The sequence below is a fragment of the Apteryx mantelli genome, chromosome 18 (genome assembly GCF_036417845.1).
Source record: "Apteryx mantelli isolate bAptMan1 chromosome 18, bAptMan1.hap1, whole genome shotgun sequence".
Taxonomy (NCBI): Eukaryota; Metazoa; Chordata; class Aves; order Apterygiformes; family Apterygidae; genus Apteryx; species Apteryx mantelli.
In genome coordinates this window covers 7,933,113-7,943,024 of record NC_089995.1, presented here as the reverse complement: position 1 = coordinate 7,943,024, position 9,912 = coordinate 7,933,113, and positions in this window count along the sequence as shown.

The following is a 9,912-nucleotide window of genomic DNA, read 5'->3' as shown; positions in this document are numbered from 1 at the left end:
CAGCAGGAACAGGGAGAAAAGGCTGCAGTAACCACAGTGGCGGTGCCGAGGTCGTGTCCGACACTAGCGTCCGAGGCCGGCCCCAGCCCCAGCGCCACGGACCGACTCCCCCCGCGCACCCTGTCGCTCGGAAGACCCCCAATTCCCCTGGGCACCCGTTGCTCCCGGCTCCGCCGCTCTGGGGAGCAGGACCCCTGACGGGGTTTCTGGGGCAAACACTGAAGCGGGAAGGGGTCTGTGTGTTTCCGCGTGGTCTGCGAGATGCAGCACACAAGGTTTCTCAGACCGGCAGGGACCGGGGGCCACCTTCACCCGTAAACCAGCGCAGAGCTTGGGAGGCGCGGGCAGCGGGGCCGTGGCTGGAAACAAACCCCAGAGGTCTGTTTTTAAGCTGAGCGGGGCTGCGGGTGCAGCGAATGCCAGACTTGTGAGAAATAGCCTGGCAAAGGCATCTGCTAACTCCACCGCATCTCGGAGCCAGGGCTCCTTAAAGGAACAGGCTTTGCGCCGCAGAGCGAGCGAGCCTGTTCCCCTTGCACCGTGTCTGGAGGAGGGACCGGTCTTGTGACAAGCCTCCGAGCTGAGGGACTCATTGTCTCGCCTTTCAAAAGGAAGAAAAAAGGCTCAACTTTTTTAATGCTTAAGACAAAAGCATAGGAGCAAAGGCGGGGTAAGCACTCCTTTTCAGGGATAAATCGGAATTTCTGTGACAGATTATCTTCTCCAGGGAAGACATCCACACAGCCCATCTGTGGGGTTGGGATGACTAATCCAGGTTCCTTCCAGAAGGAGCTTGTGCGTTCGTGTGCCAAACACACCCGGGGCGCGTGGGGGGTGCGTGGGGGATCCCGCACGGCCTGTCGCATCGATCCCGAGCCTTTGCTGCACAAGAGCAGAGCACGGGGAGGCCGGGCAAAATGTCCCCAAAAAACACGCGGACGACTTTGGGGAGCCGGGGCTGGGGCACAGCGCAAGCCGGGCGGTTACGGGGGCCACGCTGGCGAGGCAGGGACAGAGCCCAAAGCAATGCCACCGCTCAGCACCTTCCCCTCGCACCCCTCTCCTGCATCGCGGGGGTGCCATGCGTCCCCCTGACCGCCGGGAGAGAGCCGGCTCCTACCTGTCTCCCACGGGAGACGCACAGTGGGTGTTAGGAATGTGCAAGCCTTTGTGCTGCCGGGAAATCCCTCCTTCCTGCACAGAAAGCGGAGGGAGGAGAAGGGTTGCGAACTGTCTGAGATTCTCCGTTCTGATGCTCGTTTTTGAATAGGGCAAATTATTTCTGCCCACATATAGCTTTCATCTGGAAATCTAAAGCAACAATTAATAGTTTGATAGCTCTTTTTTGACTGCTCATGTCATGAATAGCTAAGCTCACCTTTAAAACAAAACCGAGGTGTGAACTATTACCTGGCATGATCTCCGCTGTTGGATTATCAAAGCATGCCCCTGACTTACATTTGCAGGAATATCTGCTGCAAAACAGAAGCTTACTCTGGGAAGGCTGAGATTTTTTAAAAAGCACAATGGACAGAGAATACAAATATGTCTGTCTGGAGCAATGTGAATTTGCAAAATTTCCCTTTAGTTTAAAAAAAAAAAATCCTTCCTTTAATCACCAAAACCTTGGAATTCTTGGTTTCCTTTAGTCACCAAAAATCTCCATAAAATATTGGGGAGAAAAAAAACCCAGATAATGCTAGTCTGATGAATTTTGATATATATTATAAGCTGTTTTAAGGAAACACCCATCTGAATTACACAAGTTCAATGTGAACCGGGTGTTGGGCTTTCAAAGGAATATGCATCTTGTGGAGAAAAAAAATCTCTGATCTATGCATCTGTGACAGTAAAAAAAATATAAAAATGGATCAAGCATATCTGTAAGAAATGCTAGAAGAGTTTCCCTTGACAACGTATTTTTTTCTTAAAGGCTTTCAAATGGAAGTTATGTATATTTATTCTAACTGGCAGAGGGGACCCAAGGGAGTAGGAAGGAAGATGCTAATAGACATTCAAGTGCGGATGCAGCAAGTGCAGGGAGTAATGCACACAGGGGCTTTTCCAATCAGGTACAATGGAGTTAGATTAACAGTCCAAATAAAAAGCCCTGTACTTACAGCTCAGCAAGGTTTCCCAGCCGGGAGTCGTGTGACTTCTCTCAAAGGAGCCTTTAGAAACGGGGAGGGAAGGAGGAAACCCTTCCTCCTTTGCCTGTAGCCCCCTGTTGCACTGGGACTGTGGCCCTGCATGTTCCAGGCATGCAGGGGTGGTGGTTGCAACCTGCTGGAGAAAGTCCTGCCTGCGGTGCCCACGGGACTGCGGTGGGGACGAGGGTCCCCCGCTGGGTGCCAGGGAGGGGGAGAGGGGCTGCCTGATGTCCCAGCTCACGCAGGGGGTGGCGTCCCCGTCAGCCATGCGCTGGGGCAGCTGGAGCAGGGCTGGGGAGATGCTTGCTTTGCTGTCATACAAAAGTGCCACTGCAGAGTCGCATGGCTGAGTCGCAGAGGATGTTCAGCACCAAGCCCTTTTGGGGGGATGGGGGGGATTTCCCTGGTGGGAAGCATGGAAGGGGTCTTCCTGCTGCTAGCCGTTCTCTGCAGCCAGAGCATCGCTGCTGCCATACGCAGAGAGGCCCACCAGTGCCCAGGGCTGGGCAGGCGGAGGACTGAGGGGTCCCTGCTCCCTCCGGGGTGCAGGCTGGGGGTGCTGCCAGCTGCTCGGGGGTCTGCTCCAAGCAGGCAGCCCAGCAAATGCAGCGGATGATGCCCTGCCCTGTGCCAGCCTCCTGCTCCCAGGTCCACGCAGTGGGTGCACAGCCCTCCGGAGGGGACCCCCGGCCCCTGCCCTGCGCTCGGGGGCTCCCGGGGGGTCAGCCCCGCGGGGAGAAGACCTGGGCAGAGAGGGGATTCCTACGCCTGCCTGCAGAGAGGCCGGCAGGAGCATCCCTGGTGCCCGTTCAGCCCGGGCTGCTGCTGCCCCAGCCGCTGCTCATCCCAGCATGCTGCTGCTCCGGGTCCCTGCTCACCCTGGGGTGCTGCTGCCTCGGGTGCCTGCCGCGCCCCGGGCTGCCGGTGCCCCTGTGCTCCGGGATGCTGGTCCCTGCGGCGTCCCGGGATGCTGCTACCCCGGTCCCTGCTGCGCCCAGGGGTGCCGGTGCCCCGGTGCTCCGGCATGCCGGTGCCCCAGTCCCTGCCGCGCCCCGGGATGCCGGTGCCCCGGTGCTCCGGGATGCCGGTCCCTGCGACGCCCCGGGATGCTGCTGCCCCGATCCCCGCCGCGCCCCGGGATGCCGGTCCCCGCAGCGCCCGGGGATGCCGCCGCCCCGGCGCCCCGGTGCCCCGGTGCCGCCGCCCGGTGCCCGCCGCCCCGCGCCGCCGCTCACCTGCCTCGGCGCCGCCCCCGCCGCAGCGTGCGCGCCCGGCGCGGAGCCGCGGAGCCCTGCGGGGCCGGCGGCGGCGGCGGCGGCACCGGCTCGGCGCTCCCGCCCCGCCGCCAGCCCCGGGGAAGGGCGGCCGGGGCGGCCCGAGGGGCGGCGGGGAGGCCGGGCCGGGGCCGGGGCCGGGGCCGGGGCCGGGGCCGGGGGGGCCCGGGCGGGGCGGCGCTGCCGGCTGCCCGGCTGCCCGGGGCGCAGTGGCTCGGCGGGGCCGCGGCAGCGCGCCCTCCTCCCGCCCTCCCTCTTGCCGGCGCTTATTCCTGTGCGCTGTGCAGGAGGTGAAACTCCTTCCCGTCTGCCAGGAAACCCGAAGTTCTGCCTGAGCCGTGTCCACAGGGGACGCAACACGAGGAGCAATTTTTGGCCGGACGGGCTCGCAAATTGGCACAGCTCTGGTGCGAGGTGGGTGGTTTCCTGGCCCGGGGGCTGCCTGCAGCGAAGGCAGGGCTGCGGTGGCCCGCGGGGCTGAGAACAGGGCTGGCAGCTGGACCTGCAGGGCAGACCTGGGTGAACCGACGCCGCTACGCCTCCCCTGTCGCCTTACCTGCTCGAAGCGCCCTTTGCAGCTGGCAGCGTTTGCGGGACGGCTGGCGGGAGAAGCAGCGGCGGGGGCAAGGGGAGGGCGCAGGCTGCTCCTTGCCCGGCACTGGCCTCCCCAGCTTGGCGGCGAGGCTGCGAGAGCGATGCGCAGGCTCCCGGAGCTGCGCAGGACACGGGACGCGGGGCGCGTTGCCCTCCGGGGCAGCAGGACCTCACTCTGTGCATTCAGGCCGAGCGGGACCCCAGCGCTGGCCCAGCCCCGGGCCGTGCGAGCAATGCGCCGCTGCCCTTGTGGTCGCCATCTGTGCAGCCCAGCTCCATCTTCCTCCTCGGGACGGGGCGTTCATAAGGCAGCGGGGCAGAGCCCGGGCGCAGGGCGTCCCTGGCCCCGTGAGCTCCCTGCTGCTGCCTTACGGGCTCGTTGGGAGACGAGTGATGGCAGAGAGTCCCGGGCATGGCATGCGCTGCATTTCAGGTCACTAGGTTGCCGCTGCCACTCAGGGCCCTCCCTGCACGGCACGGGGACCGTCGCAAGCACACAAACTCTGCCAGAAGTCAGGTAGCAGCGTAGAGAGGCGGCGAAGGGAAAATCTGAGCCTGTCCCTGGGCGCAGGCCGGAGCTGCGTGTCCGTGCAGCAACGGCTCAGCACGCCGGCAGCCGGCACAGAGCAGCTGTGCCAGACAGGCGGCTTGCGCACGGCGAGACTTCACACCGGGTGCCAGATTTTATCCGTCGGCTTCATTATTGCAGCGTGAGCGGCTGGTCCCTGCAGGCGCTCGCCCTGCTCCTAGGTTGCGCGCAGCCTTCTCAGAGCTCGTTTTGGGGGAGAGCATCCTCTCGCTTCCCTGCTCGCCCGCCTCCCGCTGGTCGGTGCCGGTGCCAGCCCCATCTCGCTCGCTGCTGCGGGGGGATCGGCGTGTTTCATGTGTGTGATGTGTCAGACTGCGTGTGCCGGGTGCTTGTTTACCCAGGCAGGAGACCACGGAGGGAGGGAGGGGGGAGGGAAGCCTTGGAGAGGCCTCAGAAAAAGAAAACAAACCAACAGGAGAAAAAAAAAAAAGCCAACTGAGGGAAATTCCTCTGTTCTGTGATATGAAGCAAAAAGCTTTTATTTTTATGGCAATTAGGGATGGCTGAGCATCCCTGGAAACTGCAAGATAAACAGACCCAGCTTTGTGTGATCTGAGCACTTTGCATCAGAGACGCGACTGCACAGCTCCCCGCCGGTGCTGAGCCCCAGCAGCATGAGGCCGGGGTGGGAGCAGGGCTGGCTCCCAAATGTTCGCTGTCTGCCACTGACATGCTGTGATCAGGGCGCGAATCCTTTTGCCTTCTGAAAATATTTCTCAGACAGCCATTTTACTGGGCAGGAGGCTTGCCCTGGTTTGTAGGAGCTCTGAGGGCACCCTCTCCATCGAACACTTTGCTTTCGGCTCTTTGCAGTGGGAAGCGTGGCCAGGAGTGTTGGGAATTTCCATGGAGAGCAGGATTTCACCCTGACCCGCTGCCCATCAGGCCTCCTGTCTGCCATGGCTCATCCTTGGGTTGGGTTGTTCTCCCCCCGGGAAAGGAGGTGGGGGTCCATGCAGGAAAGTTCCTGCAGGATCCTTGCACCCCCCTGTATTTCCCTGCTGCACCGCAAAGCCCTGCCTGGACATGACTGCAGGAGAGGAAAGTTCATCCTCTGGGCTACGGAGGCTTCGCGCCAGCTTGTGCTGGGATCACCAGCATCCTCCAAGAGGGGACTTGGCTGCAGCACAAGTGGTGCCTGGAGTGAATTTCCCCTTTGCTGCACAATTTCAAGATGCAAAAAGATTGATTCACCCTTTAGCCAACCAGAGCTTTTTGGCCTGACTTCTCATTTACACCCAAACGCCGTGGCGGGGGAGGGAGACTCCCACTTCAAGGCTGTTTCATGGCAGAGTGTGGTGCAAGGGCCGTGGACCACGCTCGGCCGCGGAGGATGCTGCTCGGCCTGGGCCGGCTCCGCGCATCGAGCCTGACTTCTGAGCTAACTCGCAGTGATGGGGAGAGGGAAACAGGCAGAAAAATCAGGTCAGCTGGAAACGCCTCGCCATCTCGTCCTTTCATGTCTTCCCCTCTTCTTCGGTCCTCGCGGAAGGCATGTCTCCTCCTCCCAAAGCCCGCGGGGGATTATGTCGATAACCACATGGCAGATCCTCCGCGCAGAGACGAGGGAAGAACCTCTCGCCACGCGCTCCTCGGCAGCCTGGAAGCGAATCGCAGAGGCAGGGTGAGTCTGAAGCCAGCAGCCATTTCAGTAATGCAGTGAGTCATCCGAAAGGCGCTCGGCTTGTGTCAGCTCTGTTCCCTTTTTCTTTGGGCTTTTTTTTTTTTTTAATAGCTGATGGAGCAATAAATTAAAAAATAGGGAAAAGATATAAATGAATATAGCATGTCGACAGAGCTCCTTTAATTAAAAGAGAAATCTTAAAGCACTTTTCAGACCCTCGGACATCTGTTGTGAAAGGCCAGAGCCACTGGGTATCTACCACATGGGAGGTCAGGAGAGAGAACAGCGAGCAATAACGTACTTGGAAATGCAGGAGGATCTGGGAAGCAGACTGCAAATGGTATTTGATTAATGCTGGGGGCATGAACACAAAGCATTTAAAAATATTCCTTTCCAGAGGGAAAGAACTAAATTAGGGCAGAAGCAAAAGCCTGTTCTTGTGTTTGTCAGCAGTGAAGACATTTGGGTTTTCCTTAATACTCTTATTTTCCCCACCCCCGGGTGTATTTGCCTCCCCGGGCTTCTCGTGAGCTCCAAAAGGCAAGTTGCTCCAGTGAGAGGATACATTTAGGGCTTCTCCTTCCCGGGCCACCTGCTGTCCCCATGCAGCGCTGCTCTGCGAGGCATCCTCCAAAGCCTGCACCACCGCGGGCAGTGCCAGCTGCCGGGACCACAAGTCAGGGCGCCGCGTGCTTGACTGCGCCTGGAGAAACCCTGGGGACCAGCTGCACAGCCAGCACCGGCCCCCAGCTCCCGGCGGGGGTCTGGTCCATGCATCCCCTCTCCGCCATCACGGAGCATCGTGCCCTGCAGTCCTCCCCCAACTACGGGACACCAGCACGGACGTGGCAGCTGGTCTCAACAGGGACTTGAGCCCTGATGTGGACCCCCTTGCTGGGTCCTCGCCCTCCTGCCTGGCTGCCTCTTAGGCCGTTTGCGGGGCACTGCTGCCGGGATGCTGAAGCGGACGGGATCTCGGTCTGCTCAGCAGGTAGCTGGGGAGATTATTTGACCAACCTCCATGAAACTTGAGGCTGCCCCAAAACTGTGCCTGAGCCCATCAATGCAGCCATCAGCTTCCAGCCTCCCGCCTCCCACAGCTGAGTCCCTGCGTGGCCGTTCATCTGTGGTGGGCACAGGACATGCTTTTGGGGTATTACCTGGAAGCTGCCCATAGCTCTAACAGCCAGAGACGTCTTTGGCTTGGAGTTTTCCTGAGAGATTAATGAAAACGCCTTGAACTTGCTGGGGATCTTGGCTCACAGTTCAGCTCAGAAGCTATAACAAGAAACACGAGAAAATTTGGAGAGTCTTAACACAGCGGTGGCTGTTTTTTATAGACATGGGGAACCTCTGGAGAAGGAATAGGGACGTATTGCTGTATTAAGGTGTAGTAAGCTGCCCAGTCATTTCTGAGCACTGATTCATTACCTGGAGAGCTTCTACATACCTGGAGGACATGCATTGCCTTTGCGGTCCAGGCGTGCGTTGCCTTCATCCTCGTGTTTTCCAGCGACTTGCAGTCTCCCGCGTGCTGCATCCCCTCCATCTGCTCGGTCCCTGCCCCAGGTGGGACAGGGCTCTGCTTCACGGCCCTCTGACACTCAGGACACATCTGCAGTGGCAAATTCAACAAAGCCAAGGTGGTTCCCAGGCTGCATCGTTAAACTGCTGGAGCAGTCCGGGGCAGGGACTCGCTGCGGGGCGCGGGGCCCTCCCCAGACCATTCCCGGCGGGGCTGGGAGCTGCCGCGGGCCAGCGACTGTTTCCAGAGGCAGGCGACGTGGGGCCATGCTGCTTGATGCAGAGTTTAGTGGTGAGGACTCGGCCGTTCCCTGTCATCTGCCTTTGGTGCCAGAGCGGTCCCAGGCGCATTTAATTTACTAGTATAGACATAGCCGCAGGGACTAATCAGCTTACCCAAGCTCACACAAGCAGCCTGTCTCCTGAATCTGGCTTCCTACCCCAGCACAGGCTCACTGCTTGCTTTCTCCTATAGGGGAGAAATAGGTTAAGATGGAGGCAGAAATTTTATCGTTATTAAATCTTACGATATTGCAGTCAAATCATCTGAGTAACGAAGAGCGCAGTCTAGCCTTTGACTCTGCCCAGACTCTTAAAGTGCAGACACCTACTCTGCACTTTTCCTTTTATAACCATGCACATCCGTGCTAATGTCACTGGAGGGAGCGTGTGGAGGTCCCGAACCAGTGGTCGGACCTCTGCCGGTCACAGCCAGGTGACGGGTCCAAGGTGCCCTACCCTGATTTGAGGAGACGAGTTAGAAATCAACCTCTCCATGCAATAAAGGCATTGGGATAAAGGGAGATGCAGTTTCTCAGAGGCAGTTTGTCCTGCAAATACCTTGGCACTGTAACAAATATGGACGAAGCTACCTGAGCAGGCATCGGAAGAGGCTGGGGTGGCAAAACCTGCCCTGGGATTTCCCTCTCCCCACCCAAGCTGGGGAGCGAGGGTGGCCCTTTGGGTTTGGGCCCCTTCAGTCACAGCCTCGCGGCAATGACCCAGCTGGAAATTTCAAGCCAGAACTATTAATTGCTAATGAATTGTCATTGATCTTGTTACTTCGCAAGTGGAAATGGCCCGGTGATTTGACATTCTCAGTGAGCTCCTATCTTCTGCTCCCGGTCTGCCTCCAATTAACTTTGTGCTGGGCTCTGTTTGAATACAGAATCAAGTACTGCCGGGCGATGAGTGGAGCCCAGGGCACAGGCTGAGGGGGAGGCTCGCTCCGCTCCTCCCCAAGGGGCCTGTCGGGTGCGAGCCCTGCGGGAGTTTTTGGCGGAGCTGGGGCTGCCGTTCCCTGTGGCAGAGGATCCTCAGGTCTTGAGGCTCATAGGGACACTGAGGGACCCCCTATTGGCCCCTGCATCCACCAGACCTCGCCTTGGCTGAGTGATCTGCGTGGGGAGGACCGTGGCCGTCCTTCGAGCCCAGCAGGACGTTTGGCCATGGCTGTCCTTTGAGCCCAATGTCCCCAACACTGTCCTCTCCTCTTCTCCCGCGCTTCCCACCACCGAGCTGGCTGCAGGTGGCAGAACAACAGAGAGAGCTCGTCAAAGACCACACTTCTGCTAATTTCTATTTTTTCCCCTCACTGTTGGCCTCCCTTGTCCCCAAGGGCTCGCCTCCCACCTGCAGGCAGTTGCCCGTGCCTGTCCGCCCACATTTGGGTGATCTGTCAGACCCGATCCATCCGGGAATTACCCTTGGCTTTCTTGCTCCCTAGGAGGAACCAAAGCAGGGCCAGTGGCTGCAAAAATTCCTGGGGCAGCCTGAAACGAGCCTGTCCTGTCCCTGTCCCTGCCCTCCCCAGGGCAGCTGCCCCAGTGTGCCATGTCCCTTCTGCTCCTTCCCTCCTTGCACCAGGGCAGCTTCCCCGTTAGCACCAACCGATCCAGCTCCCCTGCCTTCTGCAAAAAAAACATTTTCCCATGGAGTATTCCCCCTTGGTGGGGTGTCTTGGGGCCACGAGGCTTTGCAGCAGCCAAGTGTGACCTGCCGGCATGGCAGGAGCTCGGAGAGCAGCCAGCTCCCCCCATCTCTGTACTTCCCAGGGGTCTCTCCCTGGGCAGGAAGGCAGCTGCCACAGCACGCCTGTGCCTAGCAGGGAAGGGGCTGGAGCCTGAAAGGGGGATGAGGCCCTCGGGAAGGGCTGCA